The following is a 20,935-nucleotide window of genomic DNA, read 5'->3' as shown; positions in this document are numbered from 1 at the left end:
CACTCACAGCCACTTGCTGATTGGGTCTTTTATATCAGGCTCCTATCACATGGCCCCCTTCCAGAAGAAAACAACCTGCATTAGCCTCAGCTCCCATTGTAGAACGCAAGTAGTTTTGGTATGAAAATGCGAATTTTCTAAATGTAGTTGTATGAATGAAGCCAAAGCAGGAGTCTGTTTTCCGTGATTTACAAGGAAGATTTTTACATGTGTATGAATTTCTTATAATCAATGTTGTAAATACTGTTATTTTGTTGCTGTGTTCAGTTACACGCAGCATTTGTTGCCTTTCTGTCCGTCCTAGGAGAGGGATCCCTCACATGTGGCTCTCTCTGAGGATTCTACCCCCCCCGTAAATATGTACTTTTTGGTAGTTTTTCTCTTCCTCTTGTTGAGGGTTAAGGACAGAGAGTAAGGATGACGCACCTTGTTTATGAAGTGTTTAATGAAAATCTGATGAGGGTTCATGTCACCATCGGCACTTAATGTCATCTGGAGTGAAACTCTTCTTTCTCTGTGCTTGTGACTCACTGCCTTTCTCTGTCTCTGTGTCTCATTCTCTCCCCCCCCCCCCCCCCCCCCCCCCCCCCGCCTCCTCTCCCTCCGTCCCTGAAGGTGGCTCAATCAGGCGACAACGGTGGCTGTCTGCTGTTGTCAAAAGACATTTCAATTTGGAGACCCTCCCTTGAGTCCGGGCACATTACCACTTCAAAAGGCTGCGAGTCCCCAGGTCGCTCCCAGTAGGGCTGGCCCGGTATGCACCCCACACACACACACACACACACACACACACACACACACACACACACACACACACACACACACACACACACACACACACACACACCCTCTCCCTCACCCCGCCACTTGAGCCTGAGCTTGCTCATTCCTCCTTGAAACAAAGATCTCTCCTGGAGCATATGCGTCGTGCTCATAGACTGTATATAAAAAGGTCGTGCTTCATTACTCTGCATGAATAGTGTAACGTCTTAAATGTTCAGTAGAAGAAGCTTTTTATCCGCTGGAAAACTAGCACATGGGAAACTTTAGCTACTTTATTTCTTAGTAGAAATTCTGACAGGAGACACAATCAAGTTAGATGTTTAGTGTAGATCATACGTCCAACCTTAATAACCACAACAGCTAATACAATTGACTGGATGAGCAAAAAGGTCATTTAAAACATCTCTTTTATATAAGTAAAAGTTGTGGTTGTTGAATCTCATTTAAACTAGTGATAGTACATTTCTTCTGACATGGTACATTTTTGAATACTACCTGTAACAGTGGGCAAAGTTAGAAAATCTAAGTATTACTGTAGCTTTAATTGAATAGTGCATTTTATGTCCTTTCGTTGAGAGTTAGATGGAAAAGTTTATATGAGTCCAACAACTGTACACTGAGCTAGCAGGCAGCTAGCCTAGTGCAAAGCCAACACAGTGAGTCCAGTTTATGTTTTTGGGTGCTGGATGTGGGCGACTGTAAAGCTGCTGTCAGACATGACCTCCAGATGAAATCCGAAGATTTGGCTACTGCCTTTACCAGCAGTTTGCCTCTCACACATGCACAACACAGCAGGAGGTTCTCTGAGCAGACACTTTCACAATAGCAACACATCCAGCGTGGGGATCCCCTGTCGTGTTCACACATCCACTTCTCCTGAATTTCTACGGACTTTATAAGAGGGGGCCAGGAGGAGAAAGTCCGCAGAAACTGCGGAGCGTCTCACTCGGACATTTGTGTTCAAACATGATCCCTCTCCATAGAAAACACATAGGAACTGCGGAGTCCAGTGCATGTCTGAAAGCAGACACAGACAAAGATGTCAAGACAGTTTGTGAGGATAAGGGCTGACACCGGTGTTGATGTGCTGGAAACTAAATCCCGTGATCGCCGCAGGAGAATTAATCCGTCCACCTGCTTCACCAACCTTCACCTGAATACTGCAGAGGATTTGTTGCAGTTGTGAACGCGTCTTACTTTATTTTCCAGTTCCTGCCACTATCCAGAAATGAAACCGATATATTCAAATGCAGCTTGTTCATTTGGAGCCACCGTCTGCACTGTAGCAATCTGGGATCGCGCAGATCCTGCTGATACACATGCTTGAACAATCTCAGCAAAACAATCCTAAAAGAAATATATATATATACAACTAAAATGACAACCAATCAACTTCGGCATTATTCAATGAAAAAAGCGCTATCATGACACATTACATTGAAAACATCTGCCATCACATCATAACTTGAGCTTGTGAGCGCCACAAGAACAGGGACATTTTCATTGATTCTTCAGGGAATGATTCATGAAAACATCAGGCGTATTTTAGGGGACTGATATTTAGGATTTAAATGTAACCACATTTAAATAAGACTGTTGGGCCTTGGTGTGCATTGGGCTCTCAGTAGTCTCCCAATCTAGTTGAAAAATATGGTGAGCTGGCTTCCCTGATATCTAAAGAGAGGTTGCTCCATAGCTTTAGGGCACAAGTAAAAAAGGCTGCATCCTCAACCTCCAATAAACCTGCAGCAGATGATCACAGTGTTTTTCGAAGGCAAATAGTTGACAAGGGAGTTAACTGTGAAACTTGGTCCTGAGCCAGTAAGGGGTTTCTATACAAGAAGGACCTTAACATTAATTAAACGTTGTGCAGAGCAGCTTATACTGGAGTAGCATAGGACATCAGCACTATAAAGATATGAATTGAAGAACAAGCGTCCTTATTGCAGTGATCAGATCGATAAAAAGGGATGTGCGTAATGCTTCAGTTGTTTCACCCTGTGAGTTTTTGTTTCGTTGGGTAAATGAATGATGGCGGTCCCTCCAGCAGCAGGCTCCCAGCTTCTCTTGTGTTATTGGAGGGATGTAATAAGCTTTACAGTGAGTAGAGGAGACATTACAGATCTTGGCAGGGAGCTGACAGAGAGTGAAGGCACACTATTGTGTGAGATGACTGACACTCGTGGAGTTGCCATGCAGCACCACCACTTTAATGGGGCGCGCTTCTGTTGAATAGCTGTTTGGTTTAATCTGGACTAATGGTGCACTAATAGGGCAATTAACGATAAAATGCTAATTAATGAAATATTTAGTGTTCACACAATGCTCAGCCCCGCCTCTCCGGATCACGTCTCTGGTGCTTTGACTCAGCTGCTGCACAGAGGTATACAGGTCTTATCCATACACTACATATAAAGATGGAAGACAAAAGTGAAGCCAAAGCGTCTTGATCTCCCCCTGGTGGCTGGCTGCAGCATAGGTCAAAAACCCTGTATCCTCCCTATAAAAACTTTCTCTGAGATGGTTTCTGTAATTTTAGGTACTTCTCAGAACACTGACGCAGGTTTGAATGTTCATTATGGTTTTAAGTGCTTGAATTTTTCCTGTGTCCCTGGGACCAGTCAGCAGAAACGTAATAGAAAGTGCTATTATGTAGACATGTAGGCTTTTATTTTGGGATGTCGCAAGCTCCGAGATATATGTGGATTTATTGTTGAGACGGATATGAGGCAACACACAATCTGGTGGTGATTGAACTCCATTTGATGAGAGTGCATCTGTGACTTATATTCCTCTGTCCCCATTCATTCTTAATGTAATGTATGATTTGTTTGTCCTTTCAATATAATGCACAGACTGGACCTTAACTGGTAACTTAATGTAGGAATGAGGAATAGCAGAGGTGTTATAAATTTTGATTGTTATTAATCTTTTTATTTTTATAATGAATGTAAAAACTAAACTCGTCATTATATAGGGAAACATAATAAAATGGGTCCTAAAGGACACAGAAATGAATACTGGTGTAATTTTAGGAGGAAATTTAAGGGATGCATCTATCAGCTTAACATGTAGCGTGTGTATTGTTAAGTGCTCAAGGAAGTGGGCTGTCGAATTCTGTGCGATTTGGACACTTGAGACTTTCAATATTAATAAACTTTGAATAAACAGGAGACCAGCGCTCTGTAGCAGTGGCAAAGGCAACAACAACTGATTCTCCAGTTTGAGCTTCACTAAACTTAACAAGGTGAACAGCTCTTTGTGCAGCAGCAGCTTCAGGGTTCTCAGGTCTTCACTTACCACGACTCAGCTGCTGTAGCTCACTTTGACACTGTCAGAAAGAAAACTGCAACCAGCATCACCACAGACCGACTAGAAAGACTTACAATATAATGAGGCAAGAAATGTGTGCTTTTCAAAAGTGGCATCCAGACTTATTATGATTTTTTAAAACGTTTCTGAGCAACAGCTTTTATAGATAAAAACTGGAACAAGATGCCAAACTCACTTCATATCATTGTTTTATTTATGACAGAAAATAACTCACATATTATGTTTGGTGAGATATCATTGAAACTCTTCAGTTCATCATTATCTCTTCCATGAGGCATTATTCTAACACAGGCTCCAGGAACATCCCAGCTCTCGTCTGTTGCAACATGCTGACACACACACTGTTCGCACACACTGCTGTGCTGCTAAATTAACATGCATTCGAAAGTGCTCACTTTATGAGGCGTGTGTTAATGTATATGAGCAAACACAGACACAAATAGTAGCACATCGCAGCTGCTGATGGAAGTGGAAATACGGAGCTGTGGCTCTGCCTTTCTGTCTCTAACATCAAGTGGTGCCCGTGCTGTGCTGCGGGGTTCCAGAGGGGAGATGTGAGGGTCGGCAGGTTGTTTCTAGTTTTTGACTTTTCTCCTATTTCTTCCTTTCGATGAATCTCTCGCCCCGAGTGAGTTGAGATCTCTCTCTGTACTCCGTGTCCTGGCGGGACGGATGATCAGACCTGGGCATGGGAAAGCGGGGCTGTGGCCTTGCACGGCAGGGGCTCCCATCGCCCTCCTCCCCCACCTTATCCTCCTCCCACCACCTTCTCTCCCTCCAAGTCGAGTGATAAGAGCTGTATGAAAGACCTTCCTTTCCGCCGGTGGTGGGAACGCTGAGATAAAGTGGGCGATGGGGGCGGCTGTTTGCCCTCTCCAGGGAACAGGGAGTTCTCAGACTCCTCTGATACACTTGTACAGAGGGGATGAAGGTTGCACGGTGTGTATGTTGCGTTTGCGTGGTTGGTATTCGAGTATTTGTTTGCATGTGACATTTTCTCATGCAACATTGTCCCAGCCTGAAGATACCTTCGCTCAAGTTTTCGCCCAACAAATGAAAACTCCCAAAATACAAGTTCCATCCAGCCTCCATCCGTCTCCAACATCCTTGAGAGTCTTGCGGTAGCAGATCAACACCTAATATCTGATGAAGGTCGACCGAACCACAGGTCAGGTCGATCCTGCTTGCAGCCTTGACGTCATTTCCAAAGTATTTCTGCTTCACGTGGATTTTTCTCAAGTTTTAGGAACAGTCAAAGTCATTACTTAAGTCAGAGTGAGTGATAAATCATCAAGAGTAAGACAAAATTGCCCTTGAATAACTGAGTGGCTGTTAGAAGCTAAAGGAGTTGGCAGAGATCCCTTTTATGGTCTTATTAACAAAAATATAGTCCGTCACGGGAGGCGACTCTTAATTAATCTCTTCTCTTATCTCAAGAAAATGTAACTTACAGAACATTAAAGCCGGGACAATTACCTGCGAGGAGGAAACATTCAGAAAGTTCTACCTCTGTGCCGGTGTCCCTCCTGGTCTCAGGCCGGCGTGAATACAAACCTCGGCTTAATTCCTCCACTTTTACCTTTATTTTCTGAAGGTTGTTGTCTGTGTTAAGGGGAGGGTAATTAGCCGCCAATCAAATAACCAGGGTTTGATTCATGAGCAGCTTCCAGGGATGACAGAGTTATTGCTCCGGTGAAACCTGAGCTGCGATGACAGCTGATGCTTGCAGAAAAAGAAACAAACAGGCACATTTGCATCGCTCTAGTTTTTCTCTTTTTTTTCCTTCTCCGAACTGCCATCACCTATTCAGTGTGACAGAAAACGTGATTATCTCTCTCCCCCTCATGTGGCGTACGGAGGGAAAAGGGGGACGAGGTGTGTGTGTGTGTGTGTGTGTGTGTGTGTGTGTGTGTGTGTGTGTGTGTGTGTGTGTGTGTGTGTGTGTGTGTGTTGTTAGGCAGCAGCTTGATGAGCGGGTCCGTGGTCGTCTGTACACACCCCTCCCTCCCTGCTGGATGCACCTTGTGTCCCTGACACTTTCTGCCATTATTAGATACACTGCTTCCTGCTGGGGAGGCCAGGTGTTGCTGGGGCTGTCATACACACACCTCATATCAAGATGCCTCACACACGCAGACCGGCACATACATTAACAAACACACACACACACATATTCACACACACGGTGGCTTGGGAGAGGACAGATGTGATATGTGTCCGCCCATCACTACTACACAGAGGTGGACCTCAAACTTCAAGACCCACTTTTCAGCTATTAGCTGTGCAACATCAAGATGATGAGGACAAGCTGAGGACGTTCACTGGTCTTGGATCTGCTTTACGGAGAGGCCCACAACATAGAGAAAATCATCCTGGAAACGCAATTAATGCTCCTCTTGAGACCAAAAAGAAATGAAAAGTATCCACATATAAGGCATTGTACAAACAGGATTGTAAACCTGATTTAATTTGATTCGACTTATGAACACACAAAAGTCACCACCACAAGATATTTTGAAGAAACCCAAAATATTTCACAGAATTGAATTGCACTCAGTAGAACTCCACCAAGATATCATAGATATCAGTCCCCTATACACGCCTTGTCTTTTTCATCAGGATCCATTAATTATTCCCTCTGAAATTTGTAAAAGCAAATTGAAAAATACCATAGCATGCAATGTTAATTAAAGTGAAAAATGGCCGTTGATTCTTCCCCATGCCATGAAACTCAATGTGTTCTTCCCTGACCCACCACATCCTCCTCATGGTAATCTGCCCAGTAGTTTATTGGGCACTCTTGCTAACAAACAACAACAGACAAATGGACAGGGGGAAATCATAACCTCATTAGCGGTGTTAACAACAAAACTACACCGAATAATTCATATCCACAGCAAAACACAAAGCCCAACAGAAACAGATGAATGGCTCCAGTTAATAACCTGTCGTCTAAGCACATAAACAGGCTCAAACCTGACCTCTACATGTCCCTCTTATTTAAGTCTGCTTCATATTTAATGATACACAGTCCCACAACACATGCAACTCAGCTTCAGGCTGTGTTATTAACTCAAGGTATTTACACGAGTGTCTGGTGATGTGTTGCCATATTACGTGTGAGCACAAATATTCACAAACATGCCTAGTGATTGTAATAGATGCAGGATCTGTTGTTTGACCCTGGGCTGTACAGACAGTTCAGTAGAAATTACAAATTGTTTCAATGTCAAACTCAAGCCAAACAGACACCATCATCAAACAGTAACGCAGGTATTCATGGAATGCATCTTTCACTGGTGGATGGCACACAAAAGAATACAAAACAGTAAATAGGAGAAAATAAAATAATAATAATTTAAAATAACAGTAAAAGTACAGCTTTGGCAATTACAAACTAAACATTAAATACTAAACATAAAGTGCTGTGTGGGCTCAGCTCCTGAAGCCCCTCTGTTGTTGCTATTGAGCTGCATAATGACAGTGGGTTTACGAGCTTAGATAACTTCAGTAACAACAGATTCACAATAGAGTCACTGGTCCAGTGTTATTCCTAAACATGGAATGAGCGTCGATGTAGATTCAGTTCATTGTTGCCTGTTCTCGCTTCAGTCCAAACAGGATTGGTTCATTTTTCCTCAAACGTGTTGAAAGCTCTCTTACACATCTCAGCCCTTTATCTCTGTATCTTGCCAGAAAGCCATATTGCAGAATTGTTGGCACACAATAGAAGCTTGCATTTCACAGGAGCTGGCATGCCACAGAATATACAAAGAATAAAAGAGAGGCATCACTGTCAGGCTCCACACTCCACACCATAATCCTATTGGCAATGCAATTTGAAAAAAAATACATTTCATTTAATTAAAGTTGTAGTCCTTAAGATTTCTTAGGAAACCAAACCCTGGTTTGACTATTTATGGTCAGTGATGTTTCTGTAACCGACACTGAATTTATTTACCCTTACTAATTAAGTAGCTAGCCCTTTTTGGTCTGAACCTTAACTTGAATGAACCAATGTCTGCAGGTGCTCCATCAATATTTTTATTATTGATATCAGTTTGGAACAGTCATTTTTTTCACTTTCTAGTGAGAGGATCCTTTTAAAATGTTGCCAGCGAGTAATAGAATAAGAGGGAGCAGCCACAGTGAGCTGTTACATGAGCTGCAGGCAACATTGGAACAACGTAAACAACTTAACTCCGATCACTGTTGCAGTTTGGCTGAACTGTAAACAGATACACCACAGCCTGTTCTGCTGTGAAGTATAATTTAGTTTCTCTCTCATTTGTAAAACCACTTGCAATAAAGTAAAAAACGCAGGAGTGTCTCCTAATGTAGCACCTCTAGGGTGAAATGCGTGCCAGACCATCATGTCATAGTTACAGCAGTAAAAATACATACAAAATATTGAACTGCCATAGAAAAGAAAGAAAATGCTGACTATTGCTTAATTTTGTGGACCTTTCAACCCAGCCTCCTCCTCCTGACACAGACTTTGCTCCTCTCTACACATACACTTCTTTCCCTAAGTCATAATCACTACTGCTGCATTTGTTCCTCAGACAATACAACGTCACTGGGGGGGGGTCGTAACAAGCTGATTGCACCGACGACACACAGGGTTGATTTTACAGCAGGACAGTCTTCAACCCCCCCCGACCCTCTGGGCTGCTCTTGACTGCAGAGACATTGGGGATGAATCTCTATGATGAATCCACAGCGTAAGAGCTCTGGAGAAGATGTGATCGTAATAAGCAGCCTGCTAAAGTGGAAGATCATGTGCAATTTCATCCGGCCATTTATTCCAAACCCCTTCACGGGAGGATGGGCTCGCACACGTCTCCAGTGGCTCGGTGGGGAGTAAATATCTCACAGTAGGAGAAGCTTCCCTCTGAATCACTGCCGCTCTCTGTGTCATTATCACTATTTCAATTAAATAAATGTGCATTCTCATCTTCAGCACTGATACAAAACTATAAATCTATTTCTCGCCTCCCCCACCCCCAACCCCCTCTTCATTAACTTTCTTTTCAAGTCATTTCCCACCAAGGTTAGGGTTAATTCTTAATCTCTTCTATTAATTTAAACTGTGGGCCAAAATCTAACTTTGTAATTATGGGGCATTAATTATGTCTTATCCGTTAATAGATTGAAAATGGCTTCCTCGTGCCAAAAAGCCTTTTTTAATATTGAAAATTTGAAGCAAATCCACTTCACGGCCTACGTCTAATTAAAAAATGCAGAAAAAGCATAGTCGGTGGAGGTGCTTTTTAGACGGTAAGTGGGCCAAATTTCAAATTCCCTCCAAAAACGCAGCCTTTTGTGAAGTTTATGATGAAACACACAGTCTTATTAAAGGGGAGACACCAGGGGCTCATCTCATAAAGCAGGATTACCATGTCATCTGGTTGCTGTTATGGAATAAAAGCCATATCACATTTTTACGGCTATTTTTCACTCAGCAAAGTTATGCAGATAACTTTATGAAATGCAACAGTGAGACGGGTGCCAGATGGTTTGAGGGCAGGCTTCTTCTTCCGGTTGGTGCTCAGGGTGAATCCACAAACAAATAGTAATAAAAACCAAAGGGGCAATATCATACAACAGTAGTGGTGATACGTTGTTAAGATATTGTCGTCATGGACACAAATCCCTCTCGCAGCCCTTCCTTGATGAAGTGCTGGGGTGAAGTGCTCCCCAGCGACCTGTCAGAGAAAAGCACAACAGTAAATGGACACGTGGCCTCACACCGCCTCTATCATGGACCTTTAGTGTTATTACGAAACAGTGTTGCAACAGTTATGAGAAAAGGTTCACACGGATTGAGTTGTCACAGGTATTAAATGCTTTATTGTTGTACATGTTCTGAGCTTTTAAATCACCGAATGACTTACACACTTGTGGCAAAACAATATTGCAACACAATACTACAAAAATACCTCTTGTTCACTAAAATTAGTGGATATACACTGTAAACCCCCTAAAAAAGTGCAATTGCCTCCTTTCTCATTGCCTCTGGAGGAGTTTTCTGTTTTTTTATCCACTGGTGAGTCAGGTTTGACGTATATATATTTTTCTATATATTGTTGTATATTTCTATTTCTTTATATTCCTTCACCCAAGTACTGCATGCTACTTATGTGATGTCTTCTGCTGCTGTAACATTGCAAATTTCCCCATTGCAGGGACTAATAAAGGACTTCTTATCTTATCTTAACAAACGGGTCAGAGGAGCTCTCCCCCATTTGCTGCCTTGCCACTGTTGCATTTTGCACAAGAAGAAAGAAATCCATGCTGCATGTTGTTTCCAAGATATACAAAACAATAGGTGCAGGAATGTTCATGGCAATTTACGCCCCAACACTCGGACGTTCAATGCGGGGCCACATCGTGGATTGTGAATCATAGTGGCAGCTGATTACAAATAGATTTCTTAGATATACAATATGCCTACTCACATATACTACCATTACTGGGAATACCTCTATCATTACAACTGTCATTACGGCTCTATTCTTCTCTGTCAGGCATTTTCTTTTGTATAAATGAATACACCTCTCCATTCATGTTAGACTGTCTTTTTCTCATGAATGTTGATGTGCTCTGCTACACGTGGCATCTATTGCACCTCTGTCCGTCCTGGGAGAGGGATCCGTCTCCTCCAGCTCTCTCTGAATTTTTGAGTTTGTTTTTTCCTCACTCTATTCAAGGGTTAAGTGCGGAGGATGTCGCACCTTGTAAAGCCCTATGAGGCAAATTGTGATTTGATTGACTGATTGATAATGTAATGCAGAAAAAGTGTAGCGGCAGCGTCTAGACTGCTCAAATTAAAGAAGAAAGAAGCTATTTAATGGGTCCACTTGTGTCTACTGCAGAGTCTTTTGACGTGGGAGTGAATAGTTGCTTTCAGACACGCACTGAACTCTCACTGAGCTCATATTTTCTCCAGAGGACGTGCATGTGTGAATAAATGTCCCAGTGAGACGCTCCCCAGTTTCTGCGAACTTTATCCACCTGGCCTCCTGGTACAAAAATCCGTAGAAATCCCGGAGAAGTCGATGTGTGAACACAGCAGGAGATCCCTCGCTGGATTTACCGTGAGCGAGTGGGGGGGGGGGGGATGATGAAACTTCTAACCCATGAAAGGGGCAAAAATGAAATAAACTAAAAGAAAACAAATATCTCACGGTGAAAAAGCGGTGACACACACATGGATGAAACCAACGAAGATGTCAAGAGATTTTGTGGTGATAAGAGCTGACGACGGTGTCTGTGCGTCACGTGATTTCCGCAATGGAGTTAATACGTCACTTCCTGCCTCCGCCTGCTTCACCCGGCTGCTCCGCCCCTCACCTTAATAATGTGAAGGATTTGATGCTGTTGTGAACATGTCTGTGCAGAAAACCTCCTGCTGTGTTGTGCATGTGTAAAAGGCAAACTCTGGGTAAAGTCTGTAGCCAATTCTCCGGATTGTCCCGCAGGTCGTGTCTGAAAACAGCTTAAGTTGATTGTATCCATTCCCATGACAGACAAAAGCCAGATGTTAGTGTGGAATTTGACCAGTGGGAATATTTATACAATGTTTGGAAGCTAAAGAAGCTGAAATAGACAGGAATTTAAACATCTCCTCCTGAAATGTCAGGTCGGGGCGAAGTGAGTGGGTTACAGAGGTGGACTAGTAAATGGAAAGTTCAATCCAAGCTGGATAAATTCAGCTGTGTCCCTCAGGTTAAATCTACGTGAGGAAAGTAAAGTAGTCTATAGCCCTTAACTCCAGCTGGTTGGTGGCATCAGGTCAGACAGTGGTTGTACTGGGCACTAATGTGCACAGCTCCATTCTGTGGGATTTGTAAAGAACCTGTGTCCTTAGATAACTTCTTTTCTTGAGGTAAAAAGTTCAGATCGAGAAATAAACTTTAAAAATTCACCATGCACCGTGACCGGCAATTGTTTGCGGTCTGCTAAATTAGAATTGGGTCAGCATTACATCAGGAGTCTCAGTCTGTCCCATCTAATCAAACATCAAAGCAGAATAAGTTAGAGGCTCTCATCGAGGACAGGGCGCTGAGCAGTGGTGTGAGAAACAAAAAGTGTCCTGCCAGTGCCCTCTGTGCCCATAAAGAGGAGACGGCTCCCTGTACACACCCACAGGCTGGCAATTACAGCCCAGTCTGACCGTTAGCTGCTTCTTTTTCGGCTCCATCGACGTGTCAGATGAAGTCTGAGATGATTGAGGATGAAAGATCAGGCACTGGGCAGCTGGCAGAAGGAAACGACAGCCGAGTCGGGATGAATTCATTTTTTGTTTCGGGCACAAGGGACATGGATTTTCTGCACATTTCAGATATTGATTTTTTTCTTTGTGGGGAGGGAAATGGCCGTCCAGTCCAACTTATTGACATATAATAGTGAATTATTGCTGCACTGTTAGAAATATATGTTTGCAAGATTACACACGGGACAAAAACACATCACTTGTGCTGAATGAGGACATCACATGACAGAGTTTTGTTTGCTCCGTCCAACTTCCGCTAAAGGCCCTGCCCCTGAAAGTGCCTGTGGATGCCACTGGTTCCTTGAAGGACCTGGAGTGCATGTTTGCTTAGATTATCTCCACAGCCACACGGTTTGAAAACCTGCCTCGGTTTAGTAATTTTGAGACATTTAAAAACTCCCTTTCCTCAAGAGGACCGGAGAAGACTGGCGAGCAAGTGTGGGATTGTACAATGTGACGCCGCGGTTTGATGTCGACTTCCAGAGAAAAAGAAAAGTCATAATCTTGGACTCAGACTTGTCTCCCTTCAGAGAGCCAGGCTTTGCCTATAAATAATCCTTGCTCTCATTTGCTCAGGCTGCTCACTGCCTTGCAAGTGAAAACAGCTGCGAGGAGAAACAACTCCCCCCCCCCCCCCCCCCCTTCCCCCCCTTCCCTCTTTGTTTCTCTTTAATTGACTTTTTAACAAGGCTGTGTTCAAGTTGACCAGCTACACCCCTTCAGTCCCGATTTGAACACTCACACACATATACACTTCTCTTATTGACTGAGGTGGGAAACTCATTAAAACGGCGTGTGTGTGTGTGTGTGTCTTTGTGTGTGTGTGTGCGTGCGTGTGTGTGTTTGCAAAATGCTCCCAATCTAAATGAACATTAAATGAACAACATGTTTGTATGCACAGCGAGGCCGACCCCTGGGTTTCAGTCCGGGGAGGTCAAGCTAAACAATGTACTCTGGCTGAGATGAAAACACTCTCATGGGTGGATTTGGAGCAAATGATTTCCAGCCATTGTCATAAATTCCTATTGAGGCTCTGTGCCACGAGAGTCATTTGAAAAGGTAATCTACCAAAGACTGGGCGGCTAGAACAGCAACTCGAGAGGCTTCATTGAAACGCTTACAACATCATCATATCACATGGGTAGAATGTGATAGAAAATACATGCGTATAACTCACATAAGTAGTTTAATGGGGATTCATCTAGTGTATTGATCTTGTACATTATCAACGTAACATGTACCATGGTATGGAAAAATTATATACAATAAGGACGCTCCATGGCAAATTACCCACTCTGAGGGCAGCACTGCACAAATCCCCCTCGTGTCGAGGCATTTCGATCAGAATTCAAATCCATCCATTCATTATCTCCACCACTTATCATTTAGCAGGAGGTTGTCTGGGTCAGACACGTTCACATCAACAGGAAAATGACACAAACAGGGGAGGGGTGGAGCCTGAGTAGAGCAGCCAGGAGGCAGGACATGAAATATAAATTCCACTGCAGAGATCATTTTGTCTGCAGCACATCAACACAGGCATTGGTTCTCAGCTCTCATACGTAATTTATCTTTCCAGGCTGACGTCTTTTGCATACATGTATGACACCTCTTTTTCATCCTTAGATTTTTTTCCCCCCATTTTTTAAAAAGTTTTACATCCATTGCGTGCTACAAACCTCATCAACACGCCCACTCATCCGCTGACATTTTCCTGCTGTATTCTCACATGGGTTCACTCGCATATTTTACTCGGGGGGGCTGGCAAGAGAAACTCGAGAAAATGTCCGAAGCAACTGAGCGCTCTCACTTACAGCCCCTCCAGAGAATTTCAGGAGAAGTCTGGAGCTCGGTGCATGTCTGAAAGCAGCTGGTTGAATTCATAATTTCTCCTTTTCTTAGAGTTCTGGAAACATATTTTCTCTTACTACTTTCTGACTAAAACATTGGAATCATTCCAGCTATTTTAAGTGCACATTTCAAAACCTTCTGATCATTCCGCTCATCCATGTGCCGCTCACTGTTTCGCAATTATTCATGCGCCAACACATCTGAATCAAATACCAGTGTTCCAAATAACAAGAGTATTTTGAAATCATCAAGAAGTGATGCTGAGAGTTTGTTTATTTATTTTTTTGCTTTCCCCCCCCTCTCCTTCCGTTTGACTTATTTACCTGTTTGAGCTGCCACGAAGCTGGTGGATTAGCAGCCAGCCCAAGGGGGATGTTGTTCACTTTACAGAGGACTTCAGGGGGACTGAGGTGATGTTATCGTTTCCTCTGAAGTCTGTGCTATCCCTTTGAACACACATTATCTTCACATCTCTGTGCTCGCCTGCAAATGGAGCAACACACTGGGGGTGCTTTGAAAGGACTGAGCAATAAGAAGGTGCGTGAGTTACCAGCGAAGCATGCTTAATTTCTGTAACATAAATTAATGCTCTAAAAATAAGATCCCCGTCCTCCCTCTGAGTGGGGAGCTCGAGACAATGGAAGGCAGACAGTGATGAGGGGCGACGTTGAAAAATCTGCAGTCAGACAGTCACCTTCCCCCCCTGAAGGGCCACAGCCGCGCAACCACTAGAAAAGTACGGGGGGGGGGGGGGGAAAGGATGAATGAACGAAAGAGGCGCTAAGCTTCCGAGCATCCTGGGACCCCAGCTGGCGGAGAAAGCAATGCAAAGAGACTGACAGACTTCAAGGGAGCTCACAGAGGCCTTCCTGCTTTTGTCTGGTCCCCTCTTGCTCCTTTCTGCTACGGCTGGAAAAAGCAATTGTGTGACACTTGGCTCCTGTGGGCCCGCGCCGCTATAAGCCGGCAGTGAAATGCAATGCCTTCTGCCATGTCTGCGCACTCAGGCTGTTGTTGTTTTGCTGTGGAGGAATCAGAGCGGGGACTCTGGGCTCTACTGTACACCCAAAGGAGAGCAGATTTTTATTCCAGAGTGAAATGCCTTCTGGCACTTTTCCGCCAGCCCTTGATTTGAATAGACAAGAGCTGCTGGGGAGGATTGAGGGATAAAAGAGGCTGAGGGAGAGAAGTGACTGGAGCCTGGAGAACAGACACAGTCTATATGCTGCATCAGCATTCACACATATGGAGAAACGGAGTGCTGAGGGTGAAGTGACACTAAAAAAGAGGATGCATGTCTTGTTAGGTCTTAGCTAGAGTGCACCACCAATATAATGTCGGTGGAATTGTGTTCCCATTTCAAATTTCTCTTTTAACACTATCCTAACATATAAACATGATTGATGTAACAAAACTGTCAGCCCATGTTATTCCCAGCAGCTTTACTCTACTTTTGAGAAATCCTGCTTTGGAGAGTTAAGTATGATGGGCAACTCTAATTACTACAACACCCATAAACCTCGGCTTCTGTGAGGAGGCTGCCCAGTGGTGGCAGCCCATTTAAAACGCTTTGCTGGCGCAGTTAAGAAAAAAACGTATACATACCGATTTCATCCTAAACTGATCCAGGATCTAAAAGTAAACTGATCAAAGCTGCAGATTGTGTTTCCTAGTTTTGACAACACTGAGTCTTTAGCCTCCACCTGGAACGTGTTAAGCTCGGAGATTACATGTTTCTTATAGAAATGCATCTTGAGAGTTGTATTTAATTGACTTTATCAAACAACAAAATAGTTTCCACGTTTCTTTGAGAGTTTCTGTCACCTCATATTGGGTCTTGTGTATTTTTTGTATTATTCTAAAATTCTCAGACTTTTTCCTGCAAGACTTGTTCATACAAATGTTTCAAGTTATATTCATCCAGTCAGAAATCATTTTTTCAGACTCACGAACACCACCGGTTTGTGAGAAGAAGTACATTTGTGAGATGTGGCACAATCAACACCACTAAAATGCCAAATTGGACTGCCTGATCCGCTTTGTTTTTTAAACTGTCACTCAAAGGTTAAAGGAGCTATACCACACTGTTTCTACTGTCAGAAATCAGCAAACAAGAACATAACTAATCTAGCAGAGGCAGTGATTACATTAGAGGACCCACAACAATTAGAAAATGTTAATAGTGCATCTGTGACGGATCTACCAGGAGAGAGACGCTCTACAGAAATAAAGAGGGCTGGTTTAGGCTGTGAAGTTAGATGCTAAATATATCTTTCTCCATCTCTTGCACTATCCAGAAATGAAGCCAAAATATCCTGGATATGAACGCTGCCATCTTGTGTATTTGGAACCAACGTCTGCACAGTAGTGATTGGGGGATGGAGGTATATCGAAGTGCCGTCAATGCATTTTTATAGCATAAAAAAAACTAATTTAAACCAAACCTAACGGAAAAATGAAAACTGACATACACCAGTGTGATAAAAGATTCTTAAAATGAGAAAAATCATCTTTTAAAAAAAAGGTAGTTGATGTGAATTTTTAGTTTGGTCCCATTCACGAACATGGAGGAGGTCAGGTCAGGGGATGATCGGGGGACTTCGGCTTCCCTTTTGTGGAGCTGTCATGTTGTCCATCTTCATATAGAGTCTATGGTTGAGCCAATCTGTTTGTACAACTGGTTCTTGTATTAGGCCCCTCCATATTGTAGTGTTTTTAAAGCCTGGAGAGGTAAACAATGTGTTTTCTATATCTCTTAAGTAAAAAGTAAAAATCTAAGAAAATACAATACCAATCTCTCATAAAATGATGTTGTTCATTGTTGTTGTTTTGGATAAGGAGCCTTGAACCTCTGCATCAGTGACTTTCTATTGACATTCTGTCTCCCACAGAACAGCGAGAGGTCAACTATCGGAGCGATGGAAGGAGCATCAGCATGTAGAAGCTGTACTTCGTTTTGCCACTCACATGTGCCTACGCAGAGGGTTTTAACAATGAGCGCTGCATACGTAGCCCTGATCTCACCTTCATCCTTTTCTTTCCCTCGCCTCACAGGATTAATCAGGGGCTTTTATAACAGCCGCAAATAAGCAGACATGTCTCTTTCTCCTCCCTTTGACCTGAATGCAGCAGCAGCCTTCCTCCCACTTTGGTAAAGACTGCCATGGGAGCACATCAAACACATGCCCTCTGCACCTGAGGCAATGAAAAATAAATCAACAAACAAATGAATAAGTAATCACAAAGGGAGAAAAAAACCACGAGGAGGCTTTAAAATATGTGCAAAAAACACGTTTATCTGCACAGTTCTTATGTTCCTGAGCCTTTTGTGTTTGTGATAATCCAGCGTGTATTTTGGGAAACGCATCAGTTTTTCAGGTCGCTGATCTCATTAGATTTATGTTCATTGTTTGTTTGTTTTTTTCCCGATCATTACGTGCAACACGTAAAAAGGCTTCAGTGGGTTGGTTTTGTGCAGGACATTGTTAGCTTGAGAGTATGCATCACTTCCCACAGGCTTATTGCATTAAAGCCGCCAATATAGAGCTAAAATCGCTGCATTGCTTTTGGCTGGAAGAGCTGAAAGACTTTTCTTTTAAATCCTGCAACATTTTAGAAACATCTCCATAGTAATGAGAGCTCAGAGGTATTGCAGATGGTTCCCTACTGTGTGCACAGCTATATGTGGAATTGCTGCGTATTTCATAGAGAAATAAACACAAGGATACTCATTCAGAATCTCTGAAGTACTATGAAAGGACTGTATCATCGTTAAAACACCAACACATTCAGTGTGTGATTGATTACTTGTAGAGACAGTGCAGGTGTTCATCAATTCATAAGGGGGGGAAGGGTACCGCCTGCATCTCATTGAAAGTAACACAATTCACTGACCCATGCAGTTTATAGCATACCCGCTGAGCCATGCCAGTCAACTCTAAAGTGTGGATTAGGTTCGCCTTCTAATGTTGACACACAGGTCATTAATTCAAATCATGGACAGTCCTGTAATAGACTTGTATCACACAAATACAGTGACTGTTAGTTTGCAAACAGCTTAGCAAGCAGCAAGCGTTCCTTGTGCTTTGATTCGATGCTAAGTGCTTCATCAATCACAATCCCAGACAGATCATTAGAGGCTTCTAGGGATGACAAGACCAGCCAAAACATCTACTGCCGATTGCCCCAGACCACCCCTCAAACCCTTAATTACGCCTGACGTTGGCAGTTATCAAAGACGTGTAGTGATAAGTGACTCACTCAATAACTGTATCCATTAGTTCAAGCAACTTGTTAGTGTGTCAAGGGTTTTAAATGACTTACCTTGCATTATGGTAGATGCAAAGCAACATGTGCTTTTTCTGTACGAATAAGTAGCTCTTAAACGATCCCTTTAAAGGTCCACAGTGTAGGATGTATCTGTGGGATTTAAATTATAATAATTATTATCACGAGTGTTTTTGCCACCTTAAAATGAGCCGTGCCTATCTACACCCTCTTCAATGGAGTCCGCCACATTGTTCCATGTTTCTACAGTAGCCTAGAATGGACAAACCAAACACTTAAAGCAACCAACTTCATGCTCAATTTATTATAGTGAGAAAGAGCTACATTATAAGTCAGCTGTTTTTTTTTCTTGCTTGATAATTTCTCGACTTTACAAATTGAATCCCTCTCAATATGCACAAGTTACTTAAAAAATTATAATTGAAAAATGTCAAATACAGCCATGCAAATAATTATTGTCATCTGCCTTGAAAGCTGGTACAGAAATTTCATTCCCCTGCCAATATAACAACTTAGGCGATCCCATAATTTGCATATAGCGCCATCATCAGGTCAAAATTTCTGTTATCTGTTGATGAGAATTGTAGTGCTTATATTATATTATATTATATTATATTATATTATATTATATTATATTATGTTAGCATGCTGGGCTAAACTAAGCTAACTCATGTTAGCATGCTACACTCAAATTGTGAATATGCTAAATATTATACTAGCTGTTTAGCAAAGTGCACTGTTAGCACTGTCATTGTGAACAGGTTAGTATTCTAACATTTAGCTCTAGCACCGCTGTGCTATAAATACAGCCTCAAAGAGCAGCTAGCATGGCCGAAGACTCTTGTTCAAGGAAAACACACTAAAGACCAGAATATCCAGGGTGGATCTGATGTAAACAAACATATGGTGTGGCTGTGTCCTTTGATCTTTTTCAATCATTGCAATCTAAATCAAATCATCATTAACAAATCCCATGAACAAACTAAACACTGGCTTGTTAACAGCTTGTTAGTATAAAAGCGTTATATGACCACAGAATATAAAACATCCTCTCGTTGTATTTGTTGAAATGATATGAACTCCAGGGGATTTGCTGATACGATAAAAATAACCTTCTCCTTAAACAACCCAGTGTTCAACTGCAGCTCCTCAGAGTCCAACATTAGACAGCTACAGATGCACTATGCAGCTCCCAGTGTTTCAGCAAACAGCATGCATAGTCAGTCAACTTTGCCTCCAATAGGGAAAGGACAGAAATGGGAATTTGTTCAGTGTGTACTCTTGTGTTGTGAGCATAACATGCCCTTTTGTCCTTCCTGCCCACCTGCTTAATGGAAACACTGCTTCACCAGTGTATCACCTTGGGAATGATCGGTAATGTGTGTGTGTGTGTGTGTGTGTGTGTGTGTGTGTGTGTGTGTGTGTGTGTTGTGGTGGAACGAGGCTGTGCCCTAGGACAGTTCGTTCTCTTCCAGATGAGCGGCTGGGTGATACATACCAGAGCAGGCAGGTGGCCGCCAGGGTCACAAGGTAACTGTCACAGGCCCTTCACCTGTGTGTGCTCCCGACAGAGGGGATCCTAGAAAGAGCACGTCTAGACACATTCCCTCATGAGTTACTCTGGGGTCCAAGTGCCCCCTGGTGAACAGAAGAGAGAAAAGTCCCTGAGCAGGATGAGCTACAGGCGTTTTTCACAGCAGACACTTTGACATAGCATAGCAGGAAATGGACAGGTCTTCCTGATAACATTAACAATGGCTCTGTTCACTTCAAGTGTCCCAGTAAGACATGACAGTGTGACAGTGTGACAGTGAGCCAGTGTGAAAACTACCAGGACCCTGAAACCGAAGCAGATAAATGGAATTCAGCCATCATTCATTTTATTATTTACACCTCTTCATGTCCCTCTGTGACATGTCAGAATGTCTGCCGTGAAAAAAAGGCCTGTGGGTGGTTCCATTTAGCGCTGACTTTGTCATAAAACAGAATTTCTGTGCACACATGAAAATCACACATCATTTTCCAGCCTAATTCCATGAACTACACTATTCATATAAATATTCAGCATATTTCTGTATCGCCCACAGCTACGGTATATTCACCTCCTCCCATGTTTTGCTCTGGATATAGATCCAATGTAGCATCAATGACTACTCGCCTCAGGAGAGTTATAGCGCTTATTCCAGCAGACAGAGTGGGGAGATCACATGAATATCAGTTCCCATTGGAGCTGTAGCTTTGGCTGCTGTTTAAAGCCTAATCAATGAAAGAAACATGACCCGTCTATCTGTTGTGTACAGGACAACAAGATGTTTCTGGGAAAACTTCTTGCTAAGTACGATTTAGAAGATAGATCATTTGCGGAGAAAAAAAACCATCTATGCAGATACAGTATCATTTAAA

The sequence above is a fragment of the Hippoglossus hippoglossus genome, chromosome 15, assembly GCF_009819705.1.
Source record: "Hippoglossus hippoglossus isolate fHipHip1 chromosome 15, fHipHip1.pri, whole genome shotgun sequence".
Lineage (NCBI taxonomy): Eukaryota > Metazoa > Chordata > Actinopteri > Pleuronectiformes > Pleuronectidae > Hippoglossus > Hippoglossus hippoglossus.
This window is presented reverse-complemented; position numbering follows the sequence as displayed.